We start from the raw sequence: 19850 nt of genomic DNA on the forward strand, positions 1-19850 counted from the left end.
GTTTTAAGCAGAAGCAGAACATCATTCTTAAGGCAGTATGGCAGGGCTTTGAAGGGACAGCAAGCCTTCTCTTCAAATCCTGAAGAGGAGCTTCATTATAAAATATAACTGCCATGTACAGCACAGCAGGGATTCGTGAGGGAGTTGGAGGGAAAAAGGGAGGAAGAGAGAGAGAGAGAGAGAGAGAGAGAGAGAGAGAGAGAGAGAGCGTCTTGAAATCTCTAGGAAAGATGTTTCTGGTACTCACAAGTTTTCAAGGGTGTGGAAAAGCTTCCCACCATATATGACCCAATCTAAGTGACTTTTGGTATGAAGACAAGTACTAGGTTGCCATAGTATAAAATTGCTTCTGCACTGGATAGTAAAGGTGGGAGGCTAGACTGACTCTTCCCTTATAGATCTCAGTTTTCTAGGTTTTGCTTTGCTCTTCTAGGCCATAATCCATCCTAGTAGGGGCTTGTTGGCTCTTTGTTCTAAAAAACAGGCTACAGGGGTATTGTCTATTTTCTTCTAGGCTGTTCCATTGGGCCTCTAAAAACAACCTATTTTAAAGCAGCAGGTCTATTGTGTATTAGGTAACCTTAGGTCTCTTCCTCCTCTCCGTGAGGTCCAGAGGAGGATGTAGCCTCTTTCTATAGTCTGGTGTGTTTTGTAAGTTCCCAGGCCTGATTTCCTGATAGGATTTGAACACATTTATGTGTCCATTTAATTCCAATAAACTATGGTACATTTAAAGGGTAGAATTCTTTCTTCTTGTAGGAATAAGTTATTGATAAGTCTGTGTCTTATGGGTGGTCTGGGGCAGGTGGTAGCGTTTATGTGTCCACAAAGGTACACAGTCATCCTATGTTTGCATTTATACTCAAAATTGAATAAAAAGTGCTTATAAAACAGTTTCTTTGAGACAGGCCGAGCCTAGAAAAACACTGTTACTTGGAGTAGGGCGCAGCCTGATCTTAATACCTAGAGATAAGGCTTCACAATCTTTAACAGAATATTATAGTACAGTCTGGATGAAGATCCTAGTTTAAAAATCAGTTGAAAATAAAAATCAAATAAGTAGAGAGTTTTATAAAGAGTAATGAAGTACTCAAGGGATCATAGGATTCATAAAGTCACTTTCAAAAAAATGGTGAGAAGGATGTTCAAAGGGGTGAAAAGACCAGAGGCCAATGGGAAAGTAGACATGAGTAAAGGGGTGTCAACCAGCAGGTCATACCTAGGATGGGTACAGAGAGCCAAGGGCAGAGAGCATCATCAGTCAGCTAAAGCATCCACCAACCACTTGGGAGAAGCTAGGCCAGTGAAGGCTGGAGAGTCAGTGAGAGAGGAGAAGGCAGAGAGAACTGAGAAGTTTAGCTAGGGTCAGGAGAGAACAAGGGACAGGAAGGATTCTGGTATTGAAAGAGTTTTGCTGTAAAGATTGTAAAGACAATGACACAGCGAGGGGGTCCAGGGAAAAAGGGATGGGAAGTAAATTCAACTCATGGATAAAGGGTCCCAAAGAACTAGAGTGGGAACTCACCTTGATCTTAAAAACAAAATGCATTTCACCTTTGACTTCAAAAGAAGTGAAAGAAGTCAGATACGAGGGGCCACATATATCACATAAGTAGAATGCATACAAAATCTTCCAGCATAGGCAATTCCATAGAGTGAGGAAGTAGATTGGTAATTGCCAAGGGGTCAGTGGGAGGGGAGAACAGGAGTGACAGCTGATGGTTCAGGCTCGTGCTTCTGCCTTGTGGAATGAGGTAGTAATGATGTTTAACTTGGGAACTATTCTACACCAAAAATGGGTAAAGTATATGCTACACACAGTGGTCTAACGATTTCTAAAGGCTTGAAAGAAACAATGAAAAGTCTTAATCTCTGGGGTAGGAATACAACATTTCTATGGTAGGAGGCTGCTCTAGTTGTGTGCTTTGCACAGACAATATCAATATGGAGCCCTTGGTCACAATTATTAATAAGTTTAAGACAACATTTAATTGAACATGGGGCTTTTCTAATTATGGGCTCTTTGGGGGAGGGAACCTCTTCTGAGCTTTGGGCTTCAATGAGTGTGATTCCTGGTAGGGACTACACAGGCTCCATGAGACACATCTCATGGAGGAGCATCTCACTAGATGGGTTCAATCATAGAACCAGGAAGTACAGGGAGGTGCTGAGATGAGAAAAGGGACAGAAATCTGGAATTATTCTTGGAGGGTGTTGGAGATAGAACTTGACTCTGGCAAGCCAAAAGAATCAAAAGGCAACCAAGATGTTCAGTTATTGTTCGAAAGCCTCCATTTATAATAATATGGTTATGATTTCTTTTCAACATTAGATCTCCAAAAACTAAATAGATGTGTAGAGATGGCTTCATCAGTGTTCCATTGCTGTGAAGAAACAACATGACCATGGTAACTCTTTATAAAGGAAAACATTTAGCTGGGCCTTATTTACAGTTTCACAGGTTTAGTCCATTTTCAGCCTGATGGGAAGTGTGGTGGCACACAGGCAGACATGGTGCTGGAGAAGGAGCTGAGAGTTCTACATCCGGATCCTCTGACAGCAGGAAGTCCAAGCCACTGTGCCTGGCTTGAACTATTGAAACCTCAAAGCCCATCCACAGTTCTTCTAAGGCCCCAGCTCCTGATCCTTCTCAAGTAGTTCACTCCCTGACGACTAAGCATTAAATATATATACCTATGGGGCCATTCTTATTCAAACCAACATGAAAGATAAGCCCTTTCTGGGTGGATGTGGTTGAAGATCAAACAAAGCGTTAAGAGCTAACAGTTAGGCTAATTGGAGTTAATATATTACTGCAGATGGGTTCGGGAGATCACCTCTCTAGCAGGTGTTTAGATAATATCAGAAAGCAGCAAGAAGTAAGGGGCTAAAGCCCAAGTGCAAATGGAGAAAACTGGGAGAGCAGAGCCAGAGTGGAGCCGGTGGACTTTGATGGAACTCTGTGTATCTAAGTTTTCAGAAGGCCATTCCTGGCTTTAAAAAGGCAAGGATCCAGCTCTGCCTCTGTTGAATCTACCAGATACCATGACCCAACTCCCAGAACATCAAGACCGAAGCAGCTGTCGTCTTAAGAGCTAATGAGAAGTTCTTCTCCACCCGCAAAGAAATGTCCTCCACTGCACACAGCAAATGAGCGTTGATAGATGCTGCATATGGCATGGCAGATGGAGGAAGTCGGGGAACACACTTTCCTCTGTCACAGCCATGTTTCCTCTCACGGTTTTGCTCCTTTGTGTGGTAGCTGCTCTTCTCACAGTTCTCGCCTCCTCTCCCATTGCTAGCCAGAGAGGGCAAATCCGGCTGAGGGAGACCAGACAGCTGGCCAGTGTGTGGCTACCCAAAGGATCTCACATTCATTTCTTCTTCAACTTCTTTAAATACACTTTCTGTCGAAGCTCAACAAATATACATTTATAGACCCTTGGGTGCATAGAGAAAGCTTCCGCACCTCCTTCCCGTAAAGACTCTCCCATAATGGTGAGAACAATCCCTGTTTCCAGCAGTGAAAATTAGTTTCTCGTCTTTTGTACTTTGTAACTGGGACTATGAAGTGTGTTCTCATTGTGTTTGACTTAATTTGTTCAGCATCGTGCGTGTGAACTTTTCTATGTTCGCTGCACCAGCATTGCTGTATCTTTCTGATGGCTGTGCATTCCATTATCCTGAGGGGACCAGTTCCAGGGTTTTCAGTGATACTGAGGATCACTTACTGATGCTCAAGTCTTTTATATAAGTAGGCTTAGGATCTGCAGCTAACCTGTGCTTGTATTCCCAAGTGCTTTAAATCATCTCCAGAATGTTTACAATACCGAACGCAATGTAAACAGATACACCTTATTGTGTAGGGAACATGACAAGGAGGGAATAACTGTACAGCTCAGTACCAATGCCATAGTTTTTCAAATAATTTTGAACCAAAGTGGTCAAATCTGTGGATATAGAGAGTTAACATTATTGCACTGATATTCTATCTATATATCTACCTATCCTCTATCAATTATTTCTTTTTTTGTTGGAAAATTGGGTTGTGTCCAGTTTGGGATTACTCATAATAATTTTATCACACCTATCTTTTGTTGAAAATATATTGTATTCCTATTGTATATATGCACACGAACTTCTGGGTCCTAGTGTATTAGTATATATTAAACTTTTTTAGATATAGTAAAAGACATTTCCAAAATGACAGTGTTACTTTTTATTGTCATTTGCCTTGCAAGAACATCTCAGTTGCTCTGTACTTTGCCAACATTGGTATTGCCTGTATTTAAAGAGTTTTGTCATTTTAAAGGTTGTTTAGTATTACATTGTATTAAATTCGATTTGAATTTAACACACATTTATGAGGTAACTCATTGTGGATTTAGCACTGTGCTAGATTCTGAAGAATATTCCTAAGTCGTATGTTTGAACTCTCTGCTTGTAAGTGTAAAAAACGCAATTAGAGCTGGCACGGAGCAAAACAGATTTATTATCTATGCAATGGAGCTGTAGGGAGGAAGCTGAGACAGAGACTTGGCATGAGCTGGACGTTCTTTTCCTTTCACCTCTTCTCAATGGGAGCTGACTTCATTCCTTCCTGCCCTAGGCAGTTTCTTCACGTGGATGGCTCCATGGTCAATGGCAAGGGTCTGCATCTGAGAACAACGAAGACAAGTTGGTCTCTGTCTGATGGGTTCGAAAAGTAAGTACTCAGAGGTGTATGTTTATTAGAGCAGTAGGGGTTGCATGTTCATCTCTGAGCTGGTTTTGCAGTTCATCAGAGGCGCTGGAAGGGAGGATGGCAGGTAAGCCAGCATCGCTGACACATTTACAGAGACGCTCAATAAAGAGTTCATTACTTTGTCAAAGGAGGTACTGATAATGGAAGAGGGTTCAAATTCTGTTCCATTGATGTGGCTCAGACTGGGGAAAAAAATAATGCCTCAGGATGAGAAGGGCAAAGATATTCAGTTCCTCGAAAAATTCTGAGGAGTCGGGCTAATGTTTTGTTGTTGTTGTTGCTTTGATTTTTAGTGGATTATTTGTAAAAATAGCTGCAACATTCTTCTTTTGGTCTTCTTTTAAGAACTTGAGCAGCCCAGTCGCCCCAGCTCTGCCATCTGCAGCTTACATGCCTCTCTTTTAGGCCAGCCATGTTCTCCACCTGAAGCTCTCCTTCACAAATGCCCAGGATCTGGCATCTGCAGTATCCTGGGATCTCCATTGCAACAGAGGCTGTTCTTTCACAAGTGACCTATCTGTCATCTACAGGGACTCCGACCTTAGCATCTAGGGCCTGGTCTCAGCTGTTCTCCATAATCCCTGAAATCCTGTATCTTTCACGCTTTTTAAGAAACCAACCCAGCCTTATAACCTCAGACCTAAAGTCTGTCCTGCCTATGGGATGTGCTGGGATTGTGCCTAGCCCAGTTGGCATTAGAGAGACACGATCCAGCAACTGATGGAAACAGATGCAGACCCACAGCCAAACATTAGACAAAGTTTAGGAAATCCTATAGAAGAGGAGAAGAAATGATTGTAGGATCCAGAGGGGTCAAGGACAGTGCAAGGAAGGTCACGAATCAACTAACATGAGCTCATGGGGGCTCCCAGCGACTGAACTGACAACCAGGGAGCCTGCACGGGACTGACCTAGGCACTCTGCATATGTTACAGTTGTGTAGCTTGGTCCTCTTGTGGGACTCCTAACAGTGGGCATAGAGGCTGTCTCGATTCTTAATGGCTTCTGAGACCCTAGTCCTCATACGGGATCGTCTGGCCCAGGCTTTTTTTCTTTTAATTGATTTTTATTGAGCTCTACATTTTTCTCTGTTCCTCTCTCTGCCCCTCCTTTCCCCTTCAATCCTCTCCCAAGGTCCCCACGCTCCCAATTTACTCAGGAGATCTTGTCTTTTTCTATTTCCCATGTAGATTAAATCTATGTATGTCTCTCTTAGGTACTCATCGTTGTGCAGGTTCTCTGGGATTTTGATGTGTCTTAATACACAGAGAGGTGCCGGTTGCTATGCCGTGTTTTGTTGATACTCATGGGAGACACGCCTTTTTCTAAGCAGAAACAGAGTGTATTGGGGGTGGGAGCAGGGGTGAGAGGTGGGGAGGTGGGGGGAGGGGCTGAGAGAAAAAGAAGGAGGGAAACTGTGACTGGGATGTAAAACAAACAAACAAACAAATAAGATTAAAAAGTGGAATTGCAGCTAATAGCAGAGGGAAAACGAAACAAAACCCAGTACCCATGCATGACTCCTGCATACAAATTCCATGTTCTGCTGCCAGCTTAAGATGTAGCCCGGCTGTCCTGAACCACAGCGGCTGTGTGCTGATCCTGAGAAACATACTGCCATTGTCCCAGTGAAGGTCTCAGCTTCCACAGTAGTGGTGTTGACTTCTTATTAACCACCGCTGCGTTTTCAACCACAGCCTGATCAGCGCCCAATGTTCCAATGAAGCACCAAAGGCTTCATCTCCGTAATGTGGCTCTCCCGGCAGCTATCGCTGATTTCTCGGCCCTATTCTGGCCAGCACACACAGAGTCTAAGCCAAAATGCCACACAAGCAGCCTGTATCTGGTTTCCACCCAAGTCTTGCCGTCTGAATCTAGGCTTTCACTGCGTGGTTAGTTTCAGCATTCCAGTCTTCAGAGCTCGCTTAAGAGAGGCCTATGAAGCTCTGCTCACAGTACTTGGCCTCTATTCCAGCCCAGAGTCCCAAAGTCCTTCACATTCTTTTCCCAAAGCAACATGGTCATGCTTATCAGAGGAGGTGACCCCACTTTGCATGTACCAATTTCTATTCTAGGTTCATTTCTATTATGTGATTAAAAAAGAAAAACTCTTACAAAGAACAACATGGGGGAAGAAAGGGTTTATTTGTCTTAAAATTCTGGGTCACAATCCATTATATGGGGGACGTCACAGCATCAGGAGCTTGAGACAGCTTGTTACTACACCCACCATCAAGAACACAGAAAAGAGCACACAAGCCGTCTGCTGCTTGCTTGCGGTAAGCCGGTTTCTTCCCCTCTTACCCAATCCAGGGCCCCCTACCCATTTAAAGATGCCCTTGAGCAAAGGAGAGTGAGGAGTTTAGGAGAGATAAGGAAAGCTGTTCTTAATGGTTGGAGAAATAATTTATGTAGAGATGAGCAGAAGAGATGGGAATGTCTGCACAGAGTCAGTGAATTAACAGTAAGGCAAAGGATTGTAAAAAAAAGTCAGCCGGGTGAGCCAAGGCAGAAGAAGAAAATACAAGTGATCAAATTAGGAACACAGCTCTGATCCTCTTTTTTGGTGAATATTTTTAATTTTTGCGAAAAACTGTCCTCAAACTTGATATGCAGCTGATGTATGCCCAAGGGCGAGGATTACAGGTTCTGTCAATAGATCTGACTTAGATGAACAGTCGGACTTTTTTTTTTAAATGACAGAATATAAAAATGGTTTTATTCTTTTTCTGTTTACATCTACAATACAATGTTTTGCTACCTCCTATCTACAGATGTGATTTTCTCACTGCATGAAACCGTCTTGCAGTTTATTTTGGAGAATAGAATCAAAAGGAAATAAAAGTGTGCCAATTTCAAGCTAGGCTTCAAAAAATCTTGTATGTCTCCACTTATTCTTGGAAGGCTTCCTTCACCATGTAAACAAGTCCAGACTAGCCTCCTGGTGGATAAGAGATAATATAAAGCAAGCATGAATCCTTAGAGCCGTCTCTTTCTCAGAGCAACTGCCTCTCCCTGGTCCATCCAATATAATGACAAACTGCAGGTCCAACTGGAAGCTAAGCTAAAATAAAAAAATATCCAGTTATGAGTATTTGGTTAGGTTTACATTAACGGATATAAATTTCCTCCTATCTAGTAGGCCTTAGACCTAATTAGGTAACTGGCGGTTACTCACAAAACCTAAGTGCCACTATTGCACCACCCAGGATATACTGATAAGCCGGTCATTGTTGTGGTTCATCGACTTTACAGAGAGGTAGGACTGTTGATTGATCTTCTACCTTGGCAGCTAGCATCGCACCTTTTGGTAATATGAGTGCTAGTCTTCGAGAAAGAGGCTTCCCTACCAGTTCCAGCTCCACTCCTCCCAGTCCTGTGTCCAATGTGTGTGATGTATTCAGCAACAGGGATACGTGTGTGTGTGTGTGTGTGTGTGTGTGTGTGTGTGTGTGTGTGTGTAGTATCTATGTGTGTATTTTAAGTAACAGCAAATAATGTTTCCATTTGGAGTTTTCAAGTATTCCTGGAGTTATTTATTTCTTCTTCCTCCCCCTCAAGAGTTAAAGCCCTCTCCCGGTTTCCCGGTTTCCTCCAAATAGCACGGTGTCTACTATCCATGCCCAACTTTAGATCTCCCATTCTCTCTCCCCACAGTCTCTTTCCACTTTTCTGGTGTCTGCTGGTCATTCAGCTCATGGACTTGCATCTAAACTTCTGGAACTAGGATACACGAATAGGAGAAAACCTGTGGTGTTTTTTCTTCCTGGGTCTGGGTTACCTTACTCAGCAAAGCACTCCCCAGTTCCATTCATTTACCTTGGAATTTCATTTGTCTTTGCATATAAATTCCATTTTGTTGATTTTAAAAAGTATCCCATGGTGTATAAGTACCATATATTCATTATCCATTCACTAGCAGAAGGACATATGGTTGTTTCCACTTTCTAACTGTTGGGAATAAAGCAGTAAGGAACATGACTGAGCAGATATCTTTGGAATAGAGTTCTTTGGGCATATGCCAAGGAGCAGTATAGCTGGGTCATATGGGAGATTTGCCTTTTTCTCTTTGAGAGTTCTCCACATGGGTCTCCGTAGTGGTTGCCCCTGTTTGCAATGCTACCAGCAGGGAATGTGTGTTCCTTTGCCCTTGCATCCTCTCCAGCATTGTTGAAGTCATAGCCATTTTCCCAAGCTGAGTAGATGGGACTCTCTGAGCAGATAAGGATATTAAAATCATATCAGGGAAACTATGCCTGAGGACTCACTGAACAAACTAGACTTGGGAAAAGGGGAGAGCGCTTATAAAGAAGAAGGGACAGTTCCTAAAAAGAGGAACCCTGAGATGGTGGTGGCCATGTCTAGCAGTCTGTCATCTTACCTATATTCAGTAGATAAATAACTCCCAACTCTCCAGTGAACTTCAACTCAGCTTAGTCCTCGCTATTTATGGGGCCTGCTTGAATTGTCACCTGTTCGTAGCTAGTTTGTATGTCTGGACTTTGTTCTAAACTCTACCACTATGAATTTCATGGTCCTGTACCTCACCTTGACAAGTAATTTGACTCAACACTGAGACGAGGCTCGAACCTGTGGCCCTGCAGCTTGGCACTGTGCTGGACTTCAAAAGAGTTATTTATCTACATGCTGCCTAGACTCTCTTTACATCCCTCAGTCTCCTGCTTCTGCCTTCAATAGGCTTCGTTGAGTACCTTGAATTATCTTATGGCCTGCTTAGGTTTTTCATAGCTATTCTGTGACATAGACGGACAGACAGAGATGTTATAGATATAATTATTGAGTGATGTGTATGGTGTGAAATGTACCATGAGATCTGAGTTAATATTAGTAGTTAAGACTGGAATAAAATAATACGTGTTTGCTAACTGCTACCTAACAACAAACATTGAAAATGCTTGGAGAATTGCAGCCAATAAAGTGACCTAGCTTGTGAATTCATTATGAAACACATTGTGACATCGAAGAAAAATACATGTGTGCTCATCTATGTTTCTGACATAGCACACTCATGACAAATGACATAGTAAATACAATTTTAAAGAAGGTTATTCTAATAGCGGTTCTTAAGACTAGAAATGTGGAGAAAGAAGGAAAAGAAGCTAACAGTTACTAGAGAAATCCTGACCCAGGGAATTCAGAAGGCACTGTAAATATGGAGTTTTAGAAGATCTAAACTAAGATTATCTCAAAGTGGCTAGAAAATTGATGTCACATACAACATCAGGGAAGTTGGACAGAGGAACTAATTTTTTTGGGTAGAATAATGTCTGGCTTATGAGCTAACTCCAACAGCCCTCTTAAGTGGAAGCTATTACTTCATGGCATAAAACCAACAGCATCAATTCAAATGGTAAGTCAGCAGTTCAGGGAGGATATTTAGTTAGCCATTCAGAACCACAGGTCTTCTGCCCTAGTTAACATTAGTTGTTAGGTATTTTTATCTGCTGAGAGTTTTAAAATAATCAAAAGCGTTTTCTGATTGTTTTTCATAGTTCTGAGACCTAACTGGGCCTGTGCAGTAGGGTGTTTTTTCATGGCTTGAGGAACTTCAAAACATGCTGACGTCACATAGAGTACATAGACACAAGGAGTTTATTACCTTTGTTGTTTGTTTGTTTTGTTTTTCAAGACAGGGTTTCTCTGTGTAACAGCCCTAACTGTCCTCTTGTAGACTATGCTAGCCTTGAACTCACAGAGATCTGCTTGCCTCTGCCTCCCGAATGCTGGGATTAATGACATACACCACTACCAGCTGGCTGACACAGCTGGCTTAAAGCAAAAGCAATTTTGAGAAAATCTTATACAGGAAGATCAGTCTGAGCTTCCTCCATCTCATTCCCTTAAGGTATGTCGTAAGACCCCGATGCAAGAGTCTTATTAACTGAAGGAAAGGAGGATCTTTGTGTTTCAGACAAGGATGCTGAGAGGCACCTGAATACATTTCGATAAAGTTTTTCCAGGCTACCCTTTGCTCAGAATGTTGTATGGTGTTATTCCTTTCTTTATCAGATCTTAAGCTGTTCTGAATGAGAAATGATCTCCATAGGTTCATGTGTCTTAACACTTGGTTCCTTGTTAGCAGTTCCCTTTTGGTAAGATTATGAAGGAAGTACATTACTGAGGGTAGGATTTAGAGTTTATATCCTGGTCCCACTTCCTGTTTACTCTCTCTGCTTCCTGCATACATAGGAAATTGACATGTGATCAGTCAGTTTTCCACTTCTGCTGCCATACAGTCTCTGTCATTACAGACTTCTAGCCCTTAGAAGCCTTAAGTCAACATACCCAACAGAAGCCTTCTTCCTTAAATTGCCTCTGGCCACAGTGTTTAATTACAGCAACAGAAAAACAACGAATATAAACCCAGTGTTAAAGAACATCAATAGCCAGGCAGTGGTGGTGACGCCTTTAATCCTAGCACTTGGGAGGCAGAGGCAGGCAGGTTTCAGTGAGTTCTAGGCCAGCCTGGTCTACAAAGAGAGTTCCAGGACAGCCAGGACTGGTAAAAACACAGAGAAATCCCGTCTCAAAAAACCAAAAAGCAAAGCAAAACAAACAAACAAAACCCAAAACATAAATTAGCTAATTTATGAGCTTCGTTTCCTAATGAAGGGTCGAGTGTTGGTCATATTTACACTCAATATGTTTAGACCCTTTACTCATCTTTATTTTTGTTATAGGGATCTCAGCCAATGAGATCCAAAAGGATGGTATTTCTTCCCCGTGGCCTCCAGTTGGCTATGGCTGTGGCATGAAAGCTTGCTGAAGTGGTGGTCACTGGTTATTGGCCAGGAATTCAGTTGGTGTGGTTGGCTGGAACACCTGTATGTAGGCTCTCCGCATACCGTAGACATCCTCATAGTACCTTGGTTAGGTCCAAAAGCCAGTGTTCCAAGAAACCAAGGCGGGAGTAACATTTTTATGACCTGATCTTAAAAATCTTATCGTTTCATTTTTGTCTTTATTTACCTGGTAAAGGCAACCACAAACAGTTCTGTTTAGATTCAAGGGCATAGTTCACAGGACCCACTGTTTGGTGGGAGAAGTGTCACCAGCACGTTATTGGAGGACTATTCAGAATGGCATTCTTTGTTTAGCTTTAGGAAACCTGCCACACGCATATTTGAGTGAATACAATTCTGATATCTTTTTGTATTTTGAAGAGTTTCTAAGGACGTGTAAGACCACAAACCTCAGTGTGGCAAAGGAAATTGAAAGTAGAAGGCTGGACATCTGGGTTTGATATCATCGCAATTAAACTTGCCAGGTTTGTAATTCCGAACTGAAATAAATTCCCACCCAGGAATGAAAATGTAAACTCAAAATTGTACAATTGCTGAAACGGAATTCCTCACTATAAAGCATCTAGTGCATTGCTTCAACTCCAGACAATTCGACTTTAACACATTCCAGTGAGATTTTTTTTTTTTTTAAACCGCCCTTTCTAGAATGTGGCCATACAAGGAGATTCTTCTATGGTCTTTCTTAATTGTGTACTCCAGCTTCTTCAAATAATTCCGGACCTGCCTTTGTAAAGGCTATCAGTAGGGACATTCAGTGTCATAACATTTTAGGTATTGCCAAAACCTCGGTCTGAATCTGAAATATGCGAATAATTTCTACTGGCCTCCAAGAACTATAAACATGCTGCAAGCCAAAAAGTTATCAATCTCTTCAATACTGCTCTTAAGAATCTTAATTCTAGCTATTCCAGGATCCTTAATTATAGGCTCGCATTAATCTATACTGTTGAAACATAAGACTATTATATTGAAAAAAGTTATGTTAAAAAATTTCGTCTTTCCTATGTAAACGCAGATCAAACAAAGTAAGAGTACTCAGACTTCTGCTGGGTATCCCAATTTTTGTATCATCTTCCACTCCACTCAGCTGCGTCCCCCATGTGCCTCTGTGTTAAGTCAGGGTTGGGCTTGGATCTGTCACACCACTAAGTCACCTCTCTCCCTCTGTCTGTGCCAAGCCAGACCTGCGTTCTGACCTGTCACTTCACACGACTGCCTTTAAGTCAGGGCTGGGCTCTGCACTTCCTGGCTTGCAAATCACAGCTACTTAGAATTCTGTGCGGATTGATGAGAATTATTCTGAGGAGACATTTAAAGCTCTCTCGGCACATCATTACCACCCTGCCCTCATCTTTATAAAATACGAAAACCAAGTACTTATAAGCACTCTGTGCATGGTTGGGCTGAGAGCCACTTCGTTACAACGAGGAGAACCCAGGTAGACAAGACACAGAAGACAAAACACAAAGCCCAAGGAGAAGACTCAGGGGAGGGAGAGTTTGCTATGCAAGCATGAGGACCTGAGGTCAAATCCCCGGCACCCAAGAGAAAGTCAGGCATGGCTGCACGTGTCTATAATTGTAATGCTGAAGAGCAGAGCCTTCTCTGCTCCCGGGGCCTCACTGACTGGCCCGACAGCCCATTTGATACCTTGACTCTCAGGTTCAGTTAGCATCAAGGGAATAAGTGGAGAGCAATAGAGAAAGAACTCTGACATCCTTCTCTAACCTCTGCTTGTGTGTACAAGGACACACATATACACACTAAGACAGAAAACACAAGTCAAAATCATATTACAATTCATAAAAGGCTAATAATTGTTTGAACTTTTTTGTCATTTTTATTGTGCTATATATTTTTCTCCACTCTCCTCCCTTTCTCTCCTCTCTTGTGATTACCACACTCCCAATTTACTCAGATAATCTTGTTTTTTTTCTTCTTCTAAATAAAAAGGTTTTTATTCTTAAGGAGCTCTTCTACCCAAATCACTTACTTTGCCTCAGACAGCCTTTTTTTTTTTTTTCGAGAAAGGAATAGACTTAGGAACATCTAGCTATTAGGAACTCTAAGCTATTATGAATCCACAGAGGAAGACAGGACCTGAGAGGGGCTGTTGGAGACTTGGGTGTCTTGGGCATTGGCTGCTTTCCCAGATAGAGTTGAGTAGTGCCTCATGGAAGCCTGTGAACTTGGGTCTGACTGTGGTCTTCCTTTGTTCAAAACTGAAGACTCTGATTCTGAAGGTTCCAGACAAGCCCGAAAATGGAGTTCATGACCACACTTTAAGAGAAGGGTCTGGGGAAGTATCCATGTTGCATTAGGAAGGACACAGTGATGATCAAATAAACAGGAGAAATACTTGGAAACACTCGATATTCAATGAGTAACAGCACATTCTATCTCCTTATCAATTCCTAGCAAGGGCTAGATATAGCTATTTATTATTTATAAATACACTGACTATATTATATCTTATTATACATGATAATTTTGCCTTAAAGAAACTCATACTCAAGACAGAACAAATTTCACAGAGGTTTGGAAAGAAACACAGTTTATTGGTATGACTTTATTTTATTCATTTACCAAACTAATAAGAATTTATTGAGGATACACTCTATTTCAGGCATTGGGAAAAAAAAATCAAGTACCCACACACTCTGAGCATGGGATGAGAACTCAGGTCAAGTGCAAGAGACACAGCTATTTCTAATCCACATGGCACATTTGATAAGCTATCGCTGCCTAATTCCTTTCCATATGGAAGGAGGACAGATGACTCATTATTAAGGATGAGAAGACATCGCAGTTTACAAACACATTATTGAAACTGTCAGCAGCACAGGTCCAAAGTGTGAAAGAATTTTTGTGCTGGTGAGCACATGATTCTAACAGATGGCTGTTGTCTAATAATGGAGAATGTCTAATAGTGGGGGAAAAAACAGAACTTCTTTTTAAATAGCTCAAGTGAGTAAATACTGAATCTTTACAAACTGCTTTATCTTCTCTTCCATTAACATTAACAATTTCCACTGGTTTTAAAGAATGTATCATTCTTTCTCTTTTTCCAAGGCCCTTTAATCAGTGTGTACATTGGCCATGTGAACAATAACAAGCATTTTACCCCCTTGGGTGGTAGAGGCTTCCGGGAAAAGTCTTCAAGGCAGTTGTGGATCCTGGCTACATGGTAGCATCTTTACACTAAAATGCTTAGCCGAATAAGTTTTCTCAGTTCCACAAGTAACAGGTTATGAAACTCCCCAGAACTCCTGACAGTGCAGATAGAACTTTCTGTAGCTCTCATGATAGAATGCAATACCATAGAGTGAATGCCTGCACTGTTCAATCCCAAACAATTCAATCCTGGACAGTTCGATCCTAGAGAGTTCAGTGAATGTGCCCCAGCCAATGGAGTTATAAAGAAGGTTGCTGCCAACATGTAGCCTAGGGTTACGGCTCAGGCCGGGCCTCATTTCATCCTCCACTGCTCCCTCCGTGAATGCTGCTGACTGCCTGCTCTGCGGCATCCTGAAGACCCCTTCTTGTGTTTGCCACCCTGTGTGAGAATGATGACTTAATAGGCAATTTGGACAGCTTGGTGAATGCTCTCAGGGGACCAGACATTTCGGGTCCTGTTTAGACAATTAATGAAAGTAGACAGGAACAAGCTGAAGTTCAATTAAGTTAGCAAAGATCACTGATAGGGAAAACCTACGAAACGAGCTATGGGGTGGGTTGTGTGGACCAGAGAGCAGGCACCAGCTGTTTTCCACTTTGCCTGGGAGCAGATGTTTAGAGGCATTCTATCTTGTCTTCCGGCTTTAAACTTGCTTGTTCTCACTGTACATGGAAAGAAATCTCTAATGCTTCATGTCCAGCCTGTAGAAATTATATTTTTCAAAGATACCTCAGTGGATTGGCACTCGATGCTCAGGTTTCTGTGATGAAAATACCAGGGAAGGTGACTTAAGAGCAGACATAGTTCCCACAGTTCTGGGGTCTGAAGGCCTCAGACCATGGTGTCAGCTGATTTGTTGGCTGATAATAGCCATCTTCTTAGAGTGCGGATGGATGCCACTTTTAATAATTAGTGTATATTCATTGTTCACAGTAGTTTTCATTATGACATTTTCATATATGTATATACACATATTACGTCTTTTCTTTATATTTGCTCCCATTACCTACTCTCATATCTCTTCTTTTTCTACAAAATAGCATCATTTCTTCTACTGTTTACATACAAACATGCATATATACCTACATTGAGATTCTGTATATGTGAGACTGTTGTAGGAGGCCTCTTGTTTGTTCCCAGATGCTCAACCCCTAAATGACCACACAGAAACTGTATTGATTAAATCACTGTTTGGCCTGTTATCTCTTGCTTCTTAATAGCTAGCTCTTACATCTTAATTTAACCCATTTCTATTAATTTGTGTATCAGCACATGGCTGTGGCTTACTGGCAAGTTTCTGTCTGACATCTGTCTCTGGCAGGGTTACATGGTTTCTCACTGACTTCGACTTATTTCTCCCAGCATTCAGTTTAGTTTTCCCGGCATAGCTCTATCCTGCCCTGTGCAGGTCCAAAACAGTTTCTTTATTAACCAATGGTATTCACAACATACAGAAGGGAATCCCACATCAAGAGACAATGTGATTTTTGTATGAGTCTGCTTGTTACAGTTGGCATCTCAGTCTTCAGGTCTATACTTTCCACCAAATACTATATAATTTCCTTTTTCACTGTGGACGAGAAGTAGCACCATTGCTTAGACATGTTTATATATGTAGATTTTTGTCCATTCTTCTGTTTATGGGCATTTAGGCTGGTTCCATATCTTACCTATTATGAACAGTGCAGCAATAAGCATGGATATTCAAGTATCTCTGTGGTATACTGGCTTGATTTCCTTTGGGCATATATCCATTGTTTTGAGAAATCCCTATACTGATTTGTATAGTGACTGTTCTAATTTGCATGTCCACCAACAGTGCATAAAGGTTCATTTTTCCATGCACCTACCTCTACCAGAATTGGTTGATGTCTTTCTTCCTTCCTTCCTTCCTTCCTTCCTTCCTTCCTTCCTTCCTTCCTTCCTTCCTTCCTTTCTTGTTTTTTTTGAGGCAAAGTTGGTCTGAAGATTTGCAGCCTGTACTACAACTAGCTCAAGTAGACCAGGCTGACCTCAAACTCACAGAGATCTGCTTATCTCTGCTTCCCGAGAGCTGTCTATTTTCTTAACGATAGCTGAGATTCTTGTCTTGCTCATTTACACAGGCAATCAAGCTTCACTCATGCCATCTCTTAAAAGGGCATCTGTTAATCTTATCACGAGTGCTGTACCCTCATAACCCAATGACCTCCCATGTTAGTCAGGGTTTGCTAGAGGAATAGAGTGTATATAATAAAAGATTGGTTACATTCACTTGCATGATAGGGGGACTATGTAATGCAATAACAGGTGGCTGGCTGTGATGCTGGAAAGTTGACCAGGTAATTGCCCAATTCAAGAAACTAGATGCATCAGCAGTCTCAGTCCAGCATTAAAGGTCTGAAAGACTCCTGAAAAGTCATTTGTATGAGTTCACTTGGAAGAGTCAAGGAAGAGAGCACCTTATGCTAGCAGATGGTGGTAGGGCCAACCAAGATACTCATTCAAAAGGAAAACAGGATCTTCCAATGTCCATATGGCTCCAAGCCTCTGGAGCTTGCCATGCAGATTTGATGCAGATCTTTCTCAAAAGTCACTGTCCTATAAGCCAATGTCCCCACAAACTCACAGGTATGTTTTACCTGCCCTAGACAGTGAAGTGAGAAGCCAAAACAATCAATCCTACCCGGAAAGGCCCCACATCTGAATTCCATCACAAGAGGAACAGGGCCTTTTGCATATGGATTTAGAAGAGATGCAATATTTAGTCCACAGTAGCCAAGAAGCCTTTATGTGTTCTTATGGGACAGAGTAGAAATGAAGAAATGTGTTTTGAAAAGTGACTTACGTAGGAAACTTAAGCCCTTTCTAACTCAGTTCTCTTTAAGAATTGACACAGGCTTGAGTGGGACTCAAATTTTTAACTTCAGCATGGTAATAATATTTTAAAGTAGGGTTCATCATCCACACACACTTCATGGAAAATGTTTCCATAAACACAAAGTTGCTCATCCAAATTTAAAAAGATAATTAAATGATGGGACTGTATTCTGAACCAAGCTTCATTCTCAGTTTTTTTTTCTTAAGCTCAGCACATTGATTTCACAGAATGCATGACAAGAAGAACTCTGGACCCAGAGAAGGAGTTACTGATGCCAATGCTTGGAAGCATGACCACAGCCCGCATTCTCCTTGTTCATACTCACATTCTAATCCACAAAGAGTGTTCTGCTTGTTTGACCAGATTCCAGATATTTTAAATACATCTTTGAAAAACAGATGGGAAACACCAGAATGAATCAGTGTTGTTAAATAACTGCCACAGTTGAGAAGATAGTAAGTGGTTATGATTTTTGATGATGATGATGATAATAATAATAATTCCTACCTTGGTTTTTTTTTGAAACTTATGTAGTTTGACAAGGAACTTGTGTTCCCTTGGAATGTTATCATGTACCAAGATTGAGCATGATGTGATCAATTGTCTGTCAGTTAGGCAGTTAACAGGGACTCTGAGAGCCCATACTCTCTGCCAGTGCACTTCTGGCTGATACAAATGTAAGAAAACTTGAATCTACTACAAAATATCGGGTATCATATACATGTGCTTGTTCCCTCTTCCCCCCAGATTCAGTCTTGAATTTTAAATAAGATTAGCTTGTTCCACGTTTCATTTTAAAAAAATATTAGCAGGAGTCTGAGAACAGAGAACACAATAGACACCTTGTCCCTTTGAGTCCTGTGGCCTCACCTTAATAAAATACTGTGACCAAGGTGGGCATTTCTCTCCTTTGGAGGATGTAAAGAGCAAAGAAAGGGATGTTCACAGAAAGAAGCACTCAGAGGCACCATCTACTTGCAGATTTCGTATTTTCGGCTGCCGTTTGTTTCGGTGCCTGGCTTGTTTGGCTGTGCACGTTCCCGTTGCAGCTCTGGCTTTCCCAGAGCAGCCTTCCCAGAAGCAGAGCTGTGAGCTGGGATGGAAAACATCATGGCCACTGCTGCTGGCTAACCTAATTACTTTAACGTCTTAAATGAGGCATTTCAAATGTCTTCAGCAAGGCCATCAGCCATGGATGGAGCAAAGGCTTATTTTTAATGTTGTGACGTGGGCCGTGGAATTCTGTTACTAATTTAGAATGCTTGTCCTGTGAGTTCAAATCTTCGGCATCTGCTGCCACCCACCATGAGCTTTGTTCAGGCCAAAATCCACTTGGGGTGAAATCTCAAAGCTGGGCAGCTCCACACGGAGCCAGCAAGGCCCGGGAGAGAGGTTGTTGTTCAGGGCTTTGTTTAGATAGGGCTCCAGCTTTGAAAAATCACATGTCTTGGATATGAGAATTGGAAATCATTTTGGTGAATATTCACCCCATTTTCCTTCCTGTTGAGGGTTCAACGGGCTTTCTAGCCTTTTGAATTTGGGATTGACTGTGAACTGTTAGCAGGTAAATAACTTGGCCTGTTAGGCTTCACTTTTACACACTGTGATCAGAAAAATGAAATGGTTTTTGGTCTCTTGCTACTTCTCCTTGAATTTCAGTCAAAATATAAAAGGAGAAGAAACAGACTTAACACTGAACACCATAGCCCTTAGTTGACATCCAGATCTGTGACTATAATATTAACACTTATTGCAATGTCATTTGGATATTGATATATAGCATAACCTTAACAACCAACTGACTTACATATGGATAAACTGAATGAGCTATGTTTTTTATCAGTTGGTTGTATATGTATGCAAACTAACCTGATAATCTGATAATTTAAACTCCCTCATACATGAGAGATTTAGTTAACATCAATCTGAAAAAAATGAGTGGCTTGGGACACAGTAGATACCAGCTTTTTTTTCCAAACAGAGCAAAGATAAGAACCAGAGTTAGCTGACATCCAAGGGTGGTTGGTGAGGTGTTTAAATTAATTATTTGCTTCCTCTGCGTCTGACTGGTGACTGTGTCTCTGCCTTTCTTCTTCCCAGAATTCTCCAAGTCAGTTCGTCTGCCTATTCTTTCTACCTGGCTACTGGCCAATCAGCGTTTTATTAAACCATTACAAGTGACAATTTTTTTTACAGAGTATGAGAGCATTCTCCCACACTCCTCAGCAATGGGCTTTTGGTCAG

At 41.6% G+C, this 19850-nt stretch overlaps 1 long non-coding RNA gene across 1 annotated transcript in view; it reads left to right on the top strand.

Annotated features, from left to right (window-relative positions):
- Positions 1–6855: 6855 nt before the first annotated feature.
- The window catches only part of LOC148120618 (uncharacterized), a 29124-nt gene continuing 16129 nt past the window's right edge, over positions 6856–19850 (top strand). The window contains exon 1 of the long non-coding RNA XR_015739064.1: positions 6856–7023. This is a non-coding gene — a long non-coding RNA (uncharacterized LOC148120618). The remainder of the gene's footprint in view (positions 7024–19850) is intronic.

The sequence above is a fragment of the Myodes glareolus genome, chromosome 10 (genome assembly GCF_982192425.1).
Source record: "Myodes glareolus chromosome 10, mMyoGla1.1, whole genome shotgun sequence".
Lineage (NCBI taxonomy): Eukaryota > Metazoa > Chordata > Mammalia > Rodentia > Cricetidae > Myodes > Myodes glareolus.